The sequence below is a fragment of the Canis lupus genome, chromosome 5 (genome assembly GCF_011100685.1).
Source record: "Canis lupus familiaris isolate Mischka breed German Shepherd chromosome 5, alternate assembly UU_Cfam_GSD_1.0, whole genome shotgun sequence".
NCBI lineage: Eukaryota > Metazoa > Chordata > Mammalia > Carnivora > Canidae > Canis > Canis lupus.
Genome location: NC_049226.1, coordinates 71,798,284 through 71,820,434, shown reverse-complemented (window position 1 = coordinate 71,820,434; position 22,151 = coordinate 71,798,284). Strand labels below are relative to the sequence as shown.

At 39.5% G+C, this 22,151-nt stretch overlaps 1 long non-coding RNA gene across 7 annotated transcripts in view; it reads right to left on the bottom strand.

Moving 5' to 3' along the window:
• Nucleotides 1-22,151, bottom strand: part of LOC102156069 — an 801,934-nt gene that overhangs the window by 721,633 nt on the left and 58,150 nt on the right. Inside the window, exon 3 of one of the 7 annotated variants that reach the window (XR_005360052.1) lies at nt 9,035-9,129. The exons of the other annotated variants lie outside the window; for them this stretch is intronic. This is a non-coding gene — a long non-coding RNA (uncharacterized LOC102156069). The remainder of the gene's footprint in view (nt 1-9,034; nt 9,130-22,151) is intronic. 7 annotated transcript variants of the gene reach the window in all.

Below are 22,151 nucleotides of genomic sequence, written 5' to 3'. Positions count from 1 at the left end.
TAAATTTACAACACAGATGAAATAGAGACAACATGCAAGACTCATGAAGACTCTCATCCTTAAAAACTATAAAACTCCTAAAGAAACTAAGAAACTCCCTAATAAATGGTGATAGATGATGCTCATGTATTTGAAGATTCAGTACTTTGAGATACCAATTCTCTTCCAAACTGACCTGTATTTTTCTTTTTTTTTAATTGAAGTTCAATTTGCCAACATATAGTATAACACCCAGGGCCCGTCCCATCAACTGCCCTCCTCAGTGCCTGTCACCCTATTACTCCATCCCCTTACCCACCTCCCCTTCCACAACCCTTTGTTCGTTTTCCAGAGTTAGGAGTCTCTCATGGTTTGTCTCCCACTCTAATTTTTCCCATTTTCCCTTCTTTCCCTTATAATCACTTTCACTATTTCTTATATTCCCCGTATGAATGAAACCATATGATGATTGTCCTTATCCACGTCGAAGCAAATGGTGGGTATTCATCCTTTCTAATAGCTGGGTAATATTCCATTGTGTATATATACTACATCTTCTTTTTCCATTCATCTGCCGAAGGACATCTTGGCTCCTTCCACAGTTTGACTATTGTGGACGTTGCTGCTATAAACACTAGGGGTGCAGGTGTCCCGGTGTTTCACTACATCTGTATCTTTGGGGTATAAATCTAACATAGCACTAATCAAAATCCCAGAAGGTGGGTTTTGTTTTGTTTTGTTTTGTTTTTTAGAAACTTACAACCTAATTCTGAAATTTACATGGAAATGCAAAGGACATAGATCTGTGCAGTACTGATACAAAATGCACAAATAGATCAATGAAGAAAGTCCAGACATAGACCTATACATGGTAGTAGGATTTTTTTTTATAAAGTTACCAAAGCAATTCAAGGGAGAAAGGAGGCCTTTCAACAAATGGAGCTAAAACAATGTAATGTCCATACGGTAAAAAATGAACCTCAACCTTTACTTCAATCCAAATATAAATATCAATTTAAGATGACCTACAGACCTAACTGTAAAAACCAAACTACAAAACTACTAGGAGATGACACAGGGAAGTACCTTCATAGCCTTGGAGTAGATTGAACAATGAAAATTACAATTATAAAGAGGAAAAGAATAAGTTAGATTTAAAATGAAAAACCATTGAAAAATATATGCAACAATTTATATATCAATAATACCTCAATATGGAGGTTTACAAAAAAAAGAAGGAGGAGGAGGAGGGGAGGAGGAAGAGGAAATGTAAAGATAAACCACAGACTGAAAGAAAACATTTGCAAAATATTTATCTGATAGCCGACTTAGATCCAGAATATATAAAAAACACTTACAAATAAATAAAATACACATAACCAGCACAATTTTAGAAAATAGAAGGTTGGCAAAAGACTTGAGTAGACACTTATGAAGGAAGACATTTGAATACTCAATAAATACATAGGAAAAGTACCCAGCATCATTAGTCATTAGGGAAATACAAATTAAAATAAAAACTAAACACAAATTAAAACAAACACAACTACTAGAATGGCTCAGGTTAAAAAGCTTGACAGCTACAGATTTTGGCAATTATAAGGCAACCATAACTTTCACATACCACTGGTGAGAACATAAAATGGAACAACCACTTTGGTTAACAGTTTGGCAGTTCCTTATGTTAAACATACACCTACCTGTGACCAAGAAATCCCAATCCTAGCTATTTACCCAAGAGAAATGAAAACAAACATTTGTACAAAGACCTGCAAAACAATGCTCATAGCAACTTTATCCATAATTGCCCATAACTGGAAAAAAATACAAATATCCATTAGCAGATGAATTAATAAAATGGCAGTATATCCATGCAATGTGATGCTCTCAGCAATAAAAAGAAATGAATTATTTATATACAGGCCAACCTGGAAGACTAAAAAACAATACACTGAATGAAAGAAGCCATAAGTTCAAGAATGTATGCCATAAAGCTGCATTAATAGGAAGTCCGAGAACAAGAGAAAAACTAACCTAAGATGAAGAAATCAGAAGAGTGTTGCCTGTTGGTGATGAGCATTAGCTAGAAAGGGCACGAGGGAACTTTCTGCAGTGCTGTTAATGTTTTACATCTCAATTGGGATGACAATTATACAGGTGCATGCTTTTGTTGAAACCCACTGACTATAACTCACCTAAAATATATGCTAATATATATAAATTACCACTAGACTTTTTCACAAAGGTCAGATAGTGAGTGCCCCAACATCGAAAGCTTCATAGGAATAGACATCAAGTGTGTGCAATAGCCTTTATTTGCATAATGGAAAGAGTATGAGCCTCAATTTTCCCACTTGGAAAATAGTAATTCGTGTATTAAAAGTTAAATGTTATAATGCATGTAAAGCATATAGTATAATGGCTAATACAAAGTATGCATTCAATAAATATTTGATTCTCTTTCTCCCTTCATGTGGCTTAGCTTTAAACTCATCTTGTAAATGTAGATGGTAGATTGTATCTGTCTTTATTTTTTTTTAAGATTTTATTTATTCATTCATGAGAGACAGAGAGAGGGAGAGAGGCAGAGACATAGGCAGAGGGCGAAGCAGGCTCCATGCAGGGAGCCTGATGCAGGACTCAATCCCAGGACTCCAGGATCATGTCCTGGGCCGATGGCAGGCATTAAACTGCTGAACCACCCAGGGATCTTTAGAACAAAATTTTTATCATTGTCACTGGACTAAAGGAATAAAACAACTGCTAGCATACTAAAGTAAAAACAATACAGCCCTTGTATTTTAATACTTCCTCATCAATAGAATGCAATAACATATACATTAAAATAAAGACCATAACCAGCTATGATTGTAAACAGCTAACAATTTTTGTTTAAAAAAATGAGTCTGCTTTAAATATTCAGCCTGTTCACTCAGGAAAGAAGCCTGATGGAGTCAAAACCCTGATAAACAGAAATTTCTAGATATACTGGCAAAACAAAAATTAATTTTAGTAGCCACAAGCTCCTCAGAGGCACAGATCTCCTTAGCTGCTCCACTGCAGTGGTCAAAATCCTGATCGTTAAAAGATTCTATGGCGGGTAAGATCAGAGGTTCTGAAGTCATGCAAGTGATGGGTTCACACGCCCAGCACTGTCACGGGCTATAGACCATGCACAAGTTATTCAACAATGGTGTGTTTGTTTTCTCATCCATAAACTATTCCCTAACACAACTAATTCCAATAATGTATGTTGACTGAATGACTAAACAGATGGAGATATAAAGTATACTCCTCATGGCAGTAGCAGGAGAATTAAATGAAATAATGCACATTTAAACACCCTGTAAGTCCCCAGCCTTGGGATTATTATACGCCACCCTTTCTCATTTCTCAGTCTGTATGGGTAACTCAGATGGAATGCCTCATAGATAGACCAACACTTTAATACAAACCCCTGGTTCCTGACACCATGTTTATTCTGCTTGGGAAGTAACTGACACACATGCACACACTTCTGTAATTATCTCAGAAAACCAAACTACATCTAAAGAGAGCCGGCAGAGAAAAGCAACGTGGAATTCACCAGTCAGTTCTGACTCCTCAGTAAGTGATACTTTCTGTTATGGGAAGTGTGTCTCATGCTTGCTTTGACAGCACATATACTAAAAAATGGGAAGTGTGTCTCACCAATAACAAGCACTGACTCCCAAAAATGTGCCCGATGCATTGTTAGCACCACTCACACTGAGTGTGCAGCAGAATAATCATTGACGAGCGTTCCAAGATTTGCTCATAAAATCAGTAATTTTTTTGTCATTCATTGCCATTAACAAGTAACTTGTGACCTAATAAATGTCACTATCCATTTTCTTTAATTAAAATAATAAATATTATGCAGTGACACAGATTGGCATTTATGCGTTCATTTCTGTGATGTGGGATTTATAACCAAGCCTTTCTTTGAGGGATTCCACAAATAAAGGTTATTAAGCTGCCACAAGATGAACACAAGCTCAGGTTAATGAAATTGGACAATGAAGGGCAGTGATGGATGAAGCCCTCATGCACGAAGAAAAAAGGAATTCCCACCCAAAGTAAGAAGCATTCTTGGGCTGACAAAATATATATTCCATCTTTCTAGGCAGTTCAACTTTCAATACATGCAGAATGAACTCAGAGGCAACATCAATTCTACCGCTATTCCCTTGGGGTAGGCTTAAGTGTGGCTTCCCCATTCCCTTGGGAACCACTGTTCCCCACTTTATGGTGCATCCCAAGATAGGAAGGATTTTCAAGTAAAGAAAAAACTATTTTGGCATGTGAATTTGCTACCAGAGAAATAAGACTAATTATTATAATGTCCTAACCATCTACTTTGAAGACATGCTTCTCAATTCTTAAAAAAAAGGAGTTGCCCTTCATAAAAAAAAAAACAAAAAAAACAAAAAAACAAAACAAAACAGAACAAACAAAAAAGCCAAAACAAACAAAAACAAGAAGATATGCTTGACAGCCCTTCCCAGAAGAATCTCTTCTTGCCTCTGGGATTCCACTCTTGCTCAAAGTCAAGAAATGAACCCAACACTCCCAACCTGAGATCCAGCTCCATCTCCAGCGGGTCTGATCCTGGAAATCCAGCTCAGGGAAATGGACCCAAACTAGCTTCATGGCAAATGTTCCAAATGTTACTGTTCAAAGTCTCCACAAAGCACTAAGTGAAGTGGAATTTAACCTCCACAGCTGAGATTTATCTTTGTGGATTTAAATCCACCTCAGGATGGCAGACACCTCATCTCACATTACTCTATAGCAGCTCAGAGCTATGAGAGGAGACAGGCTAGCTGAGTGGTGCCTCTCAGTCAGTGGACCAGACTCCCCACCCCCCCTTAGCTTCTAATCCCAGCTGCTGTTCTTTCTTGTGGCTGAAGAGTGAGTAGCTGTCTACTTGAGACTAATAAGTTAGAGATCAGATTTCTCAACTGCTGCATATTCCAAAGAATATGAAATACAGCAAGTCTCATGTGGAGGAGCCCCAACTTTAAAAGTGGCCATAGTTAAAAAAAAAAAAAAAAAAAAAGTGGCCATAGTTGAGTTCAAGTTTTGGCTCTATTACACAGAGGAGAAAACTGACACACAGCAGGGACTCAACGAAAATTAGTTCCCAGCACGGGAAGAAAGCTTTGCTTTGCCATCCCTTTAGCACTTCAGGTGAGCTAAAATAGTTATATAACAGTGTACTTAAATTGTACATGTGTGAATAATATATTACTACATACAATATATAATTATATATTATGATATATTTTATATAAACACACATATGTTCATAGTTTCACCTATGCACACATTACAGTTAATATTTTTCTTTTTTTTAAGATTTTATTTATTTATTTGAGAGAGAGTGAGAGAAAGAGCTCAAGGGGGCAGGAGGGGCAGAGGGAAGAAAAGAAGCAGACTCCCCACTGAGCAGGGATCCTGATGTGGGGCTCAATACTAGAACTCTGGGATCATGACCTGAGCTGAAGGCAGACACTTAACCAACTGAGCCACCCAAGTACTCCTAGTTTATATTTTCTTAAAGTTTTTCAGTTAAAGTACAAACAAGATGGATTTACAGGCCCAAATTGATGCCCACTTAAGCAACAGCAAAGAGAAGTTCCCAAAGTAGAAAACCTCTCCCACTTAAAGGGCAAGCTAGCATAACCAGCTAGTGAAGCTCTGGGACATGTAGACAAGAATTCTTCCATTCTGAATAATGTCTGGGGCATCCTTGCCCTCCAAGACTCTGCTTCTCTGTGTCTCCTTTTCCATATTCTAAGAGGTGACTAGCCTCCAGCTCTAGAGACTCATCTCATCTTTGGATAATGAATATTCTCAATAAGATTACAGATCAAATCTGTATTACACAATAATACAAACTTCATGGGTTCGTCTTGGGGACTTACAAAATGATTAGTGACAGATGATGAATGGATGGATGGGTGGGTGGGTCGGTAGGTGGATGGATGAACAGATGGGTAGATGGAAGGATGAGCGAGAGGCTTCCCAAAGTGCCTGTTACATAACAGGCACTCAGTAATTTTAGTTACTATTTTTATTGTGATTAAGGCAACAACAACTTTACATATTTCTGTTCTGGTCCATGACATAATGATTTCATAGTTAACTCTCCAGAATAATCTACCCTTATATCTCAATGATACTGGCAGTATCTGGGACTTCTCACATGCAGGGGTAGCATCAGGGACACTAGATAAGGAGATATAGTTTGTAATGTACATCTCTCAGGGCTCTAATAACACTGAAATTTCATGATTTGTGCCAGAAAACTCACTCTCATAAGGCAGCTCTTATTGTCCCAAAGAATTTCCAAAGCCCCAATTTTTTCTTCCATTGATTTTGAGTCCATATCCATATTCCATCTCCCACAGACAATCTTTTGGATATTTGAAGCACTTATCATACCACTGAAGACTGAGTCTAGTGTACAGGTCTACTCATCTCTGAGATGAAAAGGCATAAACCTGTTAAACACTTTTAGCATTGAACTTCCAGCCAACATGTTCATATCTCAGATTTAAGCGACATTGAAAGAGACATCCCTCTCCCCATACTCTCCTAAATTTGTACACTGTGGCTCTGAATCATTCCCTTCTTAAACATCTCCAGTTTTACTTCCCTGTTGCTACCTGAATTAGCACTTGGTTTTCTTTTCAGCGTCAGTATTTATAAGTAAACAACAGAGCAGAGTGTCTCTGTGTCCATGAAAACAAGTAAAGGATGACAAAGGAGGGTTGAGGTGAGCAGGCTGGTGAATGAGCAATGCTCCCTCTCTGATCTCAGCTTCAAAGTAGGGCTTCAAATGCATCCCTAGGCAAAACTGAAAGTTATTGCAAATCATGAAAACCAAGGATTGATGACATGACCCAAACTATAGATATTAAATACCTAAAAGTTTAAGAAACCTGTGTTTCAAGCTAAGAGCAGTACATCTTGGAGAGATATAAAACAGAAACATTATTTGTTTTTGATCCAGTCACTGCCTGAATTACAGTCTGTTGGTTTTCTAACTCTTTTCTCTTAGTAAACTTTTGACTATATTCCAAAATGTCATGGTCAATGGTCATTTTTAGTTATTACAAATCCTGCCCAAGTTGAGACTCCAAAATCACCCATTTTGAAATCCCTCCCCTCCCTCATTACCAACTGGGCTTTAAACTCTTAGGGATCTGGGAGGGGAAGTGTTTTCATTTTCACTCCTCCCCTTCTAGCACTTTGAAGGGAGGGAAAACCAAAGGCTAGTTTCAAGCTATCTTCTCCCTGGAATGGAGAATTAGGAGGAAAATGGTTATCTGCCTGGTGGTAGGGAAGTAACACAGTCACTCTGTCATCATCTAAAGATTCTATTGGCTACCAATTATCTTTGCCAGTATGGTGATCTCCTCCTAGAGGAGCCATGGTCTTCAGGGATGGTAGATAACTTCACCCTGACCCTGTCAATCACCAAGGACCCTAAAAATGGGAAGCTTTGTTCCCATTCAACTACACTAATTCAACTACATCATGCCCCTACTCACCCCATCTAAGAAGGACATCACCACAAGGCCTGCTTCTCTAAATCCATGCTCATTCACATGGAGTCAAAGAACTACTGAGGTCCCCTTCTGAGCTCTCTGAGGGTCACAAGGGCCTGGGATCAGGTAGTTTCCTCATCTCTTTTCCTAGGCATGTCCTGACTTCAGAAATCTCTAGAGGAGAAGCATCATCCCCTTAGACCCTATATTCAGATAAACCCCAAAATTCCAGGAAAACATGTCAATATCCCCCAAGAATGCCCTCAGCATGCTCCACTCTGATAAAATGGTACCACCAGGCTGGGCCTGAAGGACTCAGGCATAATTCAATAGGTATGACATGCCAATTTCCACTTCTTTAAAGCATCCCCAGTCTTCAAAAGTGATGTCCCTGAAGGCATTCCCTTACTCGACTTTGTGGGGAGCAGAAGGAAAAAATTCAAAAATTCTTATACTTTAAACCAACAACTCATGACTCTGGCAATTCCTCTAACTGACCTCCATCCCAAGGTTTCTGCTAATTTAGACTGGTGGAAGAACCAGTTCTGCAAATCCTCAGAAAGCTGGGGTTGAATCAGGGTCCAAAAGAATATCTAGCTCCAACTACTGACATCTCTCTGGAATGGATAGGTTCCTTAGCACCTGTGTTTCTAGCTCCAAGGCAACAGGGAAATCCTCCCTTACCATACCCTGTAACAGGAGTGTGTTCAGCACTTCTCATATTTACCATGCATACAAATTACCTGGGGATCATGTCAAAGTACAGCTGCTCATTCAACAGGTGCAGGATGGATCCTGAGGTTCTGCACATCTAACCAGATCCCTGGCAATAATGCTGCAGCCACAAATCTACAAATCACACTTTAGCACATGGGTTTTATTTTCTTTGCTATTTTTCAGGCCTGGCAAATCTCTTTATTCTCAAACTCTCTAGTACCTAGTAGTGATTGTTTCACGTTGAGCAAACTTCTTGCTAAGTCCATCACATACATTATACCCTTAAATTCTCTCAAAAACTTTCTGAAATGCCTAGAAATCATCATATCTATTTTAAAGACAGGGAACCTGGTCCTTAGTGGGGCTGGGGAACTAGACTCAGGCTTCAGGCTAACAGCTGCCATAGCCATGTGCTTTTAAATACCACAGTCAGAAGAAGGCAGACCAAAAAAAAAAAAAAAAAAAAGGAAGAATATAGAAAAGAAATTGCAATAAACAACTGGAGGGTATAAGGAAACTTCATTAAGTGGTGTTTATATTAGACAAGGATGTCCGTGAGCTGGTCATCCCTCACAGGAAAATTGCAATATTGAGCTCCTGAAATAGCCTGAGACACGTTTAAGCATGGATTTACATCATGAACTCCATCACTTTCCTCTTCCCTCATTTATAGCTGCCAAGTTCAAGCAACCTCTTCCCTGTTGGGGGGGGAGGGGTCCCATGAATAATAGAGATGTCATTTTTAACTGTCAACAACATACCTTGTAAATGGTGTATGCAGGCTTTTAAATAACCCAGCAAACCATTCTTCTGACATCATTTTTATACCACACTTTGCAACAAAACTAGAAGTGATCTGAAAAGAAAGCACGTGGTTTAAACTACAGAATCACGCTCACCCACACATTCTTGTCTGCATTGAATATTTCGCTGGGTTTTGCTTCCCCCTCCTCCACCCTGATAACAACTGTCTGCTATGGAGACAAGACAATTAAACTATTTCAGCATTTTCCCTCAGTTAAATAGGCTCATCCTTCCCCATGACAGTTAGTTATGGAGTCAGAGAGGGACTGCTGTCGTTCATTTCTTCTTGTAAGTGACATTGGGATGATTAAGAAAAGCAAACTGTTTTCTTCCAACAAGACCCCAGCTGGTGGTGGGTTTTCACTGCTCCTGGTTTGGACAAGGTGACATGAATTTCCCATTCTCTTGTGATGAAAGGGCATTTATCCTGAGACAAAATCTTGTCACAAGTGCCTGTGCCTCCACACAAAGTAAATCTTTAGGCCTATTTGTCAGGTGATACAAGAGTGTCATATCACTAGAAAAACAAATCTGTGGCTACCTCACAATCCATCAACAAGGGGCTCATCAAATGCCAGGCACACCAAAACTGAAATGTAATTAGTAAGTAATTAATATAAGAAAATAGAATATTCTTGATTACCTTCTCTTGAAATGTTTTTATTTTGGAAAATTTCAAACATACACAAAAGTACAGAGAATACTGTAATGGCTTGCACACCTAACAGCTTCAACAATCAATCGCCTCAGAGAAATCATGTTTATACTACACTGATTTCCTCCCCACTTGTGGATCTTTGTGAAGTAAGTCTCAGACACAGTATCATAATAAATTATTTTCTTTATGGATTTTTTTTAATTTTTTTTTTTTACTTATGATAGTCACACAGAGAGAGAGAGGCAGAGACACAGGCAGAGGGAGAAGCAGGCTCCATGCACCGGGAGCCCGACGTGGGATTCAATCCCGGGTCTCCCGGATCGCGCCCTGGGCCAAAGGCAGGCGCCAAACCGCTGCACCACCCAGGGATCCCCTATTTTCTAAATTCTGTTCAAATATATCCTGTCATCTCCATCCAATACCCTGTTTTTATTTAGATTCTTGTTTTAAGCCACTAAGTTTGTGGCATGCTATTATAGCAGCCATGGGAAATGAATACACCTACCCTAGACAATCACCATCTCTGTGTCTTCTACAAATCAGGACTCTTCACCCCACTGACAGCCCTGAAGATGAGGAACATAAATCTGCCCATGGAGTCTCCATCTGACCTCCTCAAAGGTTCCCACTGTTGTCAGGATATCACCTGGACCTCCACAGGTGGTATGGTCTGGGCCTACGTTTCCAGCCATGTTTCCCACCTCTCCCCACGCTTCAAGTTGGAAACCTTCATCCTTCAACTGAGTCAACCAGTTTTCTGCCCTCCCTTCATGTTTTGCCTGCCTCTGTCTCTGCACATACCATTTCTTTTCCCTAGAGCAGCACTATCCAATAGAAATACAACTAAAACAAGGCACAAATAGGAGAGTCACATATGTGATTTTAAATTTTGTGGAGCAAAATTTTATGGCTCAGTCCATTAAACATCTGACTCTTGATTTCAGCTCAGGTCATGATGTCTGCATCCTAAGATCGAGCCTGACATCAGGTTCTGCATTGAGCATGAAGCCTGCTTAAGATCCTCCCCCTGCGCCCCCCTCCCACCCCATGTCTGTCTGTTTCTCTCTCTCTAAAATAAAAAAATAAAAATAAATGTAAAATTTTCAATACCCACAATTTTTAAAAAATGAACAAAGAAAATCCATTTTAATAATATATTTTAGTTAACCCAATATATCCAGAATGTTATCATTTCAACATACAATCAAGATAAAAATGTTATTAAGGAGATACTTTAAGGGTTTTCTTGGGCGAGGGGGATACTAAGTCTTCAAAATCTAGTATATTTTATACTTACAGCACATCTCAATTCAGGTGACTAGAACTACTATATTTGACAGTGCAGAATGCCCTAAATCCTTTTTTTCCAGCTTTGTGAAATACTATCCATCCTTAAAAATCGAGCTGAAATATTATCTTCCATGGGAAATCTTCCATGGGAAATCTTCCTTGGCTATTTTCTATCCCCCACCAATCAGATCAATTACTCCCCCTTCTCTACCCTGGACCTTGGATATATTCCAATTTATGTGCTGTTCATACTCCATTATATTTAATTGTGGTGTGTGTGTCTCTAGACTATAAGCTCCTCACAAGACAAAATCTACTCACAACCACAGAGTCCTTGATTATCCAAGGGTCTCAATCCTTGCTCCTTCCCCTCCTACCCAGCCCTCTATAGTATAATTGGTGATACTTTGGCTATAATACAGAGAGCCTATTGGCTTCACCAGCAATAAAGAAACCATGCTCTGGTCCAGGAAGAGGGAACGGTGGGCCCTTAAAAGTAGGAAGGGGAGGTACTAAGAATGGATAATGAATGAAGAAAGCCAATCTGATATCGCTAGGAAGAGCACGTAAGCCAGGAAATAACATGGGTGAAAGCACCAAGACAGCTTTTTGACACTGCTGAAAGAGAAAAGAAATGGGTGGGACCACCAGATGGGTGCACCAGAGGTTGTCAGAATGTGATGGCCCCTGGATAAGCTAAAGTAACATCAGTGGAAGGAGAGTATATAGAACCAGCTTTCTGCTTCTTTACTTTGGGCTGGGCAGTGTGGATGGGCTTTATTCCCATGTGTTGATGAGCTGATATCCAGATCATAAAATGCAATCAACTCCAATGCTAATGACTATTCAATCCTCCAACACATCAGTAGGACTGGGAACCTGGTCATGGCATTGGGCATCTGTATATACTCTCCTTCCTCACAGAAGAGAATAGAGAAGTATGATCCATATTTCCTTATAGCTTGGCACTAAACTTTTCCCTCTCATGAAACACCCCTAACTCTGTACATCAGAACCCTGCCTAACATCCGTGCCCTGAGTCCTTTCATTTTGTCCTGTTTCACATCTTATCTCCTCCAAACAAGCTTTTACTTTAGCACTTTACCTCTCTCTTATACTACACAATGCTTTACCTACTCTATTAATATTATCTGTGCCTTAACTTCTTTTACTAAAGGGAAGGGGTCTGATCTCTTCATGTCTGCATCCAACCTAACATCTGACACTGATTGGTTACTCCATAAACAGTTACGGAACAAATGAATAAGTGAAACATGATGTATTATCTGTTTTAAAACACCCATTATTTTATTTTATGACTTCTTCCCTATTCATAGGATAATTACTTTTAGTTCTAATCAATCAGGTTAGGTGTCAGGGGCCTTGGAGTACCCTTTCTAAGATAGCACAGTCTACGGCTTTTCCCTAAAGCAGCCACCCCAGCTCATTCCTGGTCACAAAAAATAAAAACAGCTAACATGCACTGAATGTTCACTGTGTTTCAGGCATTGTTCTAAGGATTTTACATACATCTGTTCACTTAATCCTTGCAACTGCCCTGAAACAGTACGATTATTTATAATCTCCATGTGCAGATGAGAAAACCGAGGTATAGAAACATTTAGTTTGCTATAAATGGCACATCTCTCAGAAGCATGAAGACAAAGACTCAATGCCAGACAGTCTGGCTCCAAAACCCACACTGTTATACCTTCTCTACACAGAAAATGGAGCTGCACATTTCTAAGACAGGGAACTTGTTTCCCAGTGCCATCCTTACTAGTTGCCACCCTTAGGCATCACCTCTTCTCTCCGAGTCTCAGATTTTCTTATGCTTAAAATGGGACATCACAAGTGCCCACCCCATAGGTCACTGAGTGGAAAAATGGCCTCATGGACACACAGAGCCCAGAACATAGCAGGTACTCAAAATGATACCTATTCGTATGGATCAATAATCTGTCTCTAGAAAAACCAATTTAAATCTGCTAAAGGGAAAATAGGAACTCATTGGTTTCTGTAATGTAAAGTCTTGGGGAGAAGACCCTTCACATACAGCTAAATTTCAAATAATTTCATTAGGACTGAAATGTCTCTTTGACTCTCTTTCTCAGCTCTTCTATTCTCTGAGGTAACTTGTTCCTTATCATGATCCCCAGAAATTCCAAACTTACATCTATAGCTTGGTGACTGCAGGGAGAAAGAGCATATCTTTCTTAACAATCATGGTAAAAGGTACAGAACTGAGTCTCCTTGGATTATCTTGGGTCATCTACCCTTCCCTGAACCAATCACTGCAATAAAGGGAATGGGTGTGTTGATTGGCTAATCCCTGGAACCAGAAGGTCAGTGTTAGCTCCAACTAAATGAGAATAGACACGGGGTATCTTGCTAAAAGAGAAATGAGGTACTGTTACCAGGAGAAGGAAGAATGGATCCTGGGCAGGCAAAAACAACAGATGTCCATTCATGAATATTCCCAGTGTTCTCATGTTCTAAACAGACAGGGTTCCCTGGCCTATTGCCCACCAATGATGGGTTCCTCCAGCCTATGTCCACTTCCACTCTCTTTTAGACTTCTCCAAGCCCTAAGAGTGCATGGGCCCTACGCTTCCTCCCAGCTACTGCAAAGCTCAAATTAGTCACTCTGTGGGCCCCTTCCGAGGCATATCAGAGACCAGCTGTGCAAGGACCTGTCACCTTCTTGTCAGCGAAAGTTTTCTGTCCAAAGAACTTTCGTCATCGCTCCTTTCTCAAGTAGCTGGATGTCACTTGAAGAGACAGCTGAAGTCACTCACAATGGCTGGTCTCAAATCAGCGCTCACTGGCCTTGTCAGTGAAAGCCTCACCTCGCAGCGAAAACTGTCACTGATCATGTTTAGATATGTACGCGGAGGTATTAGATTAGAAGAGAGAATGCACGAGATAGGAGTTTAAAAGAGGCCAAGTTGCAAGGGAAATCTTAATAGGAAGAAGTGAAAGCTTATGGCTGGAGGTAGTGGGGGGTATCTTTTTCCGAAACCCAATTTATACTTCCCAACAAAACCAGCAAGTACATACACACACACACACACACACACACACACACACACCAATACCTTGTACATATATACAACGGAGATACACACTCCACTAACAAATATGCTTTATAAACACCTAAACCTTGACATCAATAAGTAGTTGCTTTATCCAGATTATTATGAGTAGTTTTCATCTTCATATCAAAATACAGCTAAATTACTGTTGGAAAATAACTCAAAAAACTTGATTACCTTCTGGAGAAATAAAGGAGAAAGAATCCACATATTAATCCAGTTGCATTTGTTGCCTTTCTCTGCATATGTTCTCTATTTAGGGCAAGGTTTCTCAACTCAGCATTGCTGACATTCTGGGCTGGATAATTCTTTGTTTGGGTGCAGGTAGGGGCTGTCTTGTGCTTGGTAGGATGTTTAACAGCCTCCCTGGTCTCCACCCAGTAGATGCCAGAAGCACTCCCCCAGTCATTTCCAAATGTCCCCTTGGGGCAACATTGCCCCTGGTTGAGAACCACTAATTTAAGAACTCCAATAAATGCTACCTTCAATATTACTATGGTAGAATAATTGGCTAATTATTAATTAATATGCATTGGCTGGGGATGAATGCTGTGCATCAATTTGGGGTAGCTTTATTTTGGACTTCTGTTTCTGCTAATCAATATATTTATGATTAAAACACTGATTTCATCCATAGTATTTAGGTGGCTGACAATCATTTCTGCAACTGTTCTGTGTGGACCTGGGAAAGAGCAGCATGGGTGGAAGAAAGCTTGGGCTTTCTTTTTTTTTTTTTTTTTTTTTTTTTTTTTTTTTTTTTTTAAGCTTGGGCTTTCAAAGTAAGCAGATTGAATGTGAATTTCAAAATGCTACTAAGTGACTGCACAATTTGGGGCTAGTTTCTATCTTCTCTATATTGGAGTTTTTGCCACTAAAGAATGGAAATTTTAGTTGTCATCTCATATGCAAGTTGAGCATTTTATAAAAGGTGATTATATTCAAGAAGGTATTAACACAAAACAGATGCTCAATAAATGTTGCTTTACCCAAAGAATGTACTTTGCTCTAAAAATGCCTTGCCCTATGTTTAAAAACAAGTCCAGGTTTCCTCTGGGAAGGTGATTAATCTAGCTAAGTAAAGGGCAATTATAATACTGCTCTGCCTATACAACTTTCTTTTTTTCATGGAGTTTTAAATTACCTATTTTCCAACTGTCTTTATCAAATCCTTAAGTATTTCTGGTGTCTTAAAAAAGAGATCAAAGTCTTTCTCACCAAAATATCTCTTTTCTGGAGGTTTCCACCCTTCTGTTTCTCTCTAAACAAATGTGATGATCGAAACAAATACAACCCAATTATATCCCAGGACTTTCCTTCATTACTCTTTTAAGTTGGAGTCACTGTTTCTGGGATTCCTTATCATCCTTGCCTCCTCCCAGCCATTTTACTGGTGTATATACTGTGTGAGAAACTAAAATTTAAATGCATATACAACTGTGAGAATTATAAAGATAAATCAAGCTATATGAAATTTAGGTACAAGGTCCTGAAACTGCATTCCTAACAAATGGATCAAAAACAATCAGGGACACCTGGATGGCTCAGCAGTTGAGCATCTGCCTTTGCTCAGGGGGTGATCCTGTAGTCTCGGGATCAAGTCCCACATTGGGCTCCCTGCATGGAGCCTGCTTTTCCCTCTGCCTGTGTGTGTGTGTGTGTGTGTGTGTGTGTGTGTGTGTGTGTGTCATGAACAAATAAATAAAATATTTTTTAAAAAATCATATATACAAGGAATGCTCATTATAAAATTATCACCATAGGATGCCACACATTTATAAGGGTGCTGCCATGGCCCAAACTACATTTATCCTTCCCCTGGAATATTCTTTCAGAGTCTATGCTGTATACTTTAGAAACCTTCACAAAGGGAGAAAGATCTGATCTGAGAAACAATCAAAACCAAGTAAGATGAAGAATGAAGGTGTAAACTTGGAACTTTCTTCTGTGACGGGGAACTACTGAGGTTTCATCCCAAATTTTCCACCACAGTACTCCCAAACCGGGGGACACATACCTCTACACTTTGGTCAAATTAGAAAGATGATAGGAGTCCTAGAAAAAGCATGAATTTTCTTTAAAAGATTGTGTTTTCTTAAAAAAAAAATTGTTTGTGGGTTGCCTGGGTCGCTCGGCAGTTGAGCATCTGCCTTCAACTCAGGGCGTAATCCCGGAGTCCCAGGATCCAGTCCAACAAAGGGGCTCCCCATAGGGAGCCTGCCTCTCCCTCTGCCTATGTCTCTGCCTGTTTCTGTGTGTCTCTCATGAATAAATAAATAAAATATTTTAAAATAAATAAAGTCATTTGCATGCTATTCCATAAGATATAATTTTAATATAAATATTTCTCCTGAGTTTTTTTGAATCACATTTGAGGTCAAGAAAGATACAAAGTATACAGCATCATATAACCTTTCCTGTAACTCTTGGCAGGAGTGATAACCCAGATTGAAAAATCCAGGGCTAATAAGTCAAGGGAAAAGCAAAAGAATTAGCAGTCTGCACACAGAATCCAGCAGAAATCAGAGCATGGAAATTTGTAGAGGAGCTGGTCATTCTCTACCTGCACTCACTCCTGTGGGATAGCATACTTTGTAATGGCTTTAAATGCCATGTATGTCCTAGAGACTCCCAACTTTATACTTCTAGCACAGACATCTCTCCTGAAGCCTGCTCTACTCTAGCTACTCAACACACTCACCTGGAATCCTAATTAGACATCCCACATACAACATGTCCAAAAGCAACCCCTAATCCTCAACCTCAAAGCCTGCTCTTCTCATAACCTTCTCCATCCCAGCTAATGGTAGCCTAATCTACCAGCTGTTCATGCCAAAAGCCTTGGAGTTATTCCTTTTTTTCCCTCTTTCTCTAAGACCTGAAATCCAGTCTAGCAGTCAATCCAGTTGGCTTTACCTTTAAAATATATCTGGAATCTCATTGCATCTTCCTACTTCCCCTGCTGCCACCTTAAACCAAAGCTACTATCCCACCATCCTCTCTACACTGGCACTGCTCTTGATGCGTAACTACTAACTTTGTCCCTCCGCAGAAGCTCCTCATTATAGCAACCTGAGTGGGCCTTTCAAGACCTGAGTCAGATTAAGTCACTCCTGTATTTCAGATGCTGTGACTGTGCTCCCTTCCCCATTTCCCTCAGGGCAAAATCCACACTCCTTGGATGGCCTTTCATGGCTTGAGTTCTCTTAACATCTCAGGCCTTATCCCCTGCTACCTCTCCCATTATTGCTCCATTCCAGCCACTCTCCTCCTTGCTGTTCTTTGAACATATCAGCTATACCCTCACCTTAGGGCCACTTCGGGGCTGTTTTCCTTGCCCTAAATGCTCTTCCTCCAGGTATTGCACATCTATCCCCCTCACCTACTTTATATCTTCACTCAAATTTTTTCTTTTTATTGAAGGCTACCCTGAGCATGGTGTTTAAAATTACAACTGCCCTCCCACCTCTGATCTTTGCTCTACTTTTTCTTTTTCTACAGCACTGATGCCTAATTTACTTACTTAGTTTGTTTACTGATTACTATGTGTCTTCCCATAGAATGCAAACTCTATGAGGGTAGTAGTAGTGGTCTTTGTTAATGGGCATATCCCAAACATTTAGAATAGTACTTCAAACATAGCCAATGCTCAGTGAGTCTGTGTCAAATAAATGTTACCAAATGGTTCCACTTTTCACATTCTCTCTAGAAGTGCTCCCATACCTAAACACAAGATAAGTATATTGAAGATTTGAGATAGGCTAGATAAAAGGAATGGAAGGTCAAGGAAAGAAGGCTACCAAAACTGATGAAGTGACTACACTGCGAGTCACCACTGACAATACCCTTACCAACATTTACAGTGCTTTGCAGTTCATAAAGAAAATCCAGAGCCCAGGAAAAGAAGGCTGACATGAGGAAATGAAGATCACAAGAATGACAGTAAGTGCACTCAGAAGGGAGTAAAGGCACAGGGTGGAGAGGAGATGGGGGTTATGGTTAGAAAAGCCACTCCCAATCAATTAAAAAACACCAACAAATGAGAATGGTATAACTAGTCAATAAAATGTAATCATAAATACATCAACAGAAGTCCTAAAAATATTTTGAGTTCTCAGTAAAAGGGTATATAGTTGGAATTGAGTATTTTAGAGTATAAAATATAAACAGTATCATATAAAAAATTTACCTCGAGGCACCTGGGTGGCTCAGCCAGTTAAGCATTTGCCTTCGGCTCAGGTCATGATCCCAGGGTCCTGGGATCAAGCCCCATGTCAGGCTCCCTGCTGAGCAGGGAGTCTGCTTCTCTCTCACCCTCTGTTGCTCCCCCTGCTTGTGCTCTCTTGCTTGCTCTCCCTCTCAAATAAATAAGTAATATCTTTTAAAAAATTCATCTTGAATATTGATCAAAACATGCTGATTAAAACAAAAATATAATAGCGATGCCTGAGTGGCTCAGTTGGTTAAGCATCTGACTCTGGATTTCAGCTCAGTTCATAATCTCAGAGTCCTGGGAACAAGCCCCATGTTGGGCTCTGCCCTCAGCCCTCTATCCTTAAAGTCTGCTTAAGGATTCTCTCTCTCCCTCTGCCCTTTCCCCCTGCTCTCTCTCTCTCTCTCTCTCTCTCTCTCAAATAAATAAATAAATCTTAAAAAATATAATATTATTTTTACATCTCATCATAGGAAAGACTTAGAACAATATACGATGGTTTAGGGAGTATAGTAAGGCAGATATCTTCATCCCCAAGGTAAAATATAAATTGGACAATCCTTTCTAAAGAAATTCATAAAATGAGTTGAGAGCCCTTTAAGCCATGAATATGCTTTGGCCAGGAATTCTACTTTTAGGAATCTATGCCAAGAAAAAATCAGAAATGTAGACAGAGATTTATGTATAAAGATTCAGTATAATGAAAAATTTTCTAATAAACCTAAATATTATAATGATTATATAAATTATGGCATTTATATAAAGCAGAATGTTGTGCAACCATCAATAATTACATTTATGTTAAATGTTAACAACATGAGAAGTGGTCACGATATAAGGTCAAATAAACTGAAACAGGGATAATGCCATATATGACATATGGTATCAACTAATATGAATTCATTTCAAACCAATTTGAGTGATTTTTTTAAAATTTAATCTCCATTTCATTAGTGTTATCAAAAATGTATTAGATTTTTCTAAAGAAAAGCAAAAACAACCATCTTTTTTTTTAATGCAGAGAAAAGTAAATGATATATTAGAATTATATAACTTAGCATGGTTATACACATAGACCCTCAATGGTTAATGGTTCTCTATACGGCTTTGCAGGAAAATCATTTTCTATTTTAATGCATACTCCACTGCTCTCTCCTCTCAGTTTCCTAGTTTTTCAAAAGAAGCATAGCCTATCTAGATTAAAGGTCAGCAAACCTTTTCTTGAAGAGTCAGATAGTAAATATTTTAGGTCTTGTGGGCCAAATGGTCTCTTTCAATGCCAATGTTAGAACATGTAAGCACCACAAATAGGTTAGATTTGGACCATGGGCTAGTTTGTCGACCCCTGGACCAGATCATTGATAGTCTTTAATTAACTGACAGCTCAGACCCTGATGCAGAGTTCCAAACACCCACAGGCACTTAAGAAGACATGCTGTATACCAATGCGGGAATCCCATAGGTTCCTGAATTGGAAAAATCTGGGTTCAAGGTTTAACTCACTTCCTGGTTGTATCTCTTGTTACAATATTCTTCCATGACTCTGAGTTTTGGTGTCTAAAAAATGAGATAATAGCACCATCTATTTCACAGGGTCATTCTGTAGCTTAAATGAAATATTTGAAGTTAAAGCTCAAAACTCAGATTTGGTGAATGAGGAGTTCTCAGTGACTGGTAGATTCTTATTAGAATAGCTCTGAAAAAGTAGGCAACACAGAACCCCCAGGTGCTGAATGATTCAGAGCCCACACTGTAGACAGGAAGGAGAGCTGATTCTTCAGCAGGAAAGAGTTGGGATAAGCTAGGTTATGATACAGTATAAATTACTGCCAAGTTTCAGTAGCTTAAACCAATAAGGTTTATTTCTAGTTCATGCTACTTGTGCATGGCTGAAGAGCTGGGGGCTCTGCTCTATACTACTGGCCCTCTAGGACTCAGACTGAAAGAGCAGTCACCGTCTAGAGTTTTGCTGGTTGCAGAGGCAGAAGGAAAAAGAGGGTGGTTGAATAATGCACTGGCCCTTAGAGCTTCCACCCAAAGTGATATGCATCAGTTCCATTCCCATTTCATTGACTAGAGCAAGTGTAATAATCACATTTAACTCGTGGGTATTATGGGGGCAGAGAGCTTAGAAATACTAGCTAGTTTATTCCTGGAAGGGGGCAGAGGGGTCTGAAAATACCCGGTTAACTGCACTAATAACTACCATAGCAAATAGGAGAATAGTACTTAACATTCATGTGAATTTAGCACAACCTAACACAGTGCCAACTGCTTTACCTACAACTTGGGGAAACCAAGTCAGGACAATAAAAACAGAGCCAGAGTGAATGGAACAGGATATTGGGCCTGGGAAAAATCAGAGAATGCAAAATCAGGGAAACAATATTTCAACAAGACTTGCTTTTTCTAAATGCTTTCATCAACTCTTTCCTTATTATCTTCCCTTTGTAGCTGGGTCTTACCACCATTAAGAAGGCTGTGATCAGAGTCCATAATCTAAAAATCATGTCTGATTCTGTGAATCCCTGACATGAATATTGTTGTAACTGAATGCCCTCCAAATTTACATGCTGAACTGCTAACCTCATGTAACTATATTGGAGACAGGGCCTTTTAGGATGTAACTAAGGTTGAATGGGGTCATAAGGGAGGGATCCTGATCCCATAGGACTGTGCCCTTAAAGGAAGAAGAGACACCAGAGCTACCTCTCTCCCATATGAAGACACAACAAGAAGAGTACAGGTGGCCTTCCAGGAAGTTAGCTCTCAACAGAAACCAAACCTTGCCAGAAACTTGATCTTAGACTTCTAGTCTCCAGAACTATGAGAAAAAAATCTCTATTCCTTAAGCCACCCAACCTATGGGTTTGTTTTTTGGGGGTTTTGTTGTTGTTGTTGTTGTTGTTGTTATAGTAACTGGAGATGATCAACACTAAGACCTAAATTAGACAGGTCTTCTCTTGGAATTTGATTTTCTAATGTGAACTAAGCTTCTCCAATCTACATTATGATATTCAAACACAGGTCCTTGGAAACCCAAAGCTAAGGTTACGTTGCTAAGATAAAGACATGGCCCTTGAAATCAGAAAGACCTATGCTCAAAACCCAACTCGACTTACCATGTGGCCTTGAGGAAGTTGTATAAGCTCTCTGGGCCCCAAATTCCTCTGAAATAGGGTTAATGGAATGTGACAAGGACTACAAGCAAGGTTTTAACATTCTCCTGGACAACATGTGAAAACATGAGTGTCCTCATCATGTGAAAACATGAGTGGCTCTCAAAGAAAGATTCTACTACTCATCCCTTCTCCTGTGAAAAACATCTTGGGGTTAATTACCCCAATTCTAGATGGTTCTAGAACCACATGGTCTGGTACACAGTAAATGCTCAACAAATTTCTCTCTTTTCCTGTATTACTATAATCCCAAGATTTCAGGAATCTCAAAAATGAACATAATTAAGGCAACAAATCTACACCTAAGGAGGAAGAGGAAGAGGTGAGGCAGCCAACATGTAGCGATCAAGCATGATGGTACCAAGTGTTTCCCACATTCTCTTATTTATACCTCACAACTATCCCACAAAGAAAGTTAGTATTAGGCTCAATGTACCAATGAGGAAACCAAGATGTCAGAAAAAGAGGTGACCTGGCTGCAGCCCCCCAGTCCTAGACAACTGGATTGATGTTCACTGTGATAAAGTTGTCCCTGGCTCTGAACCTCAAGCTCCCTCACCAGCATCTGTGAATATGCCTGCGAACTAGGGTCTGGCCTGGTTTGTTGCATTCCACGTAATTCCCTCTCACAAAAATTAGCCA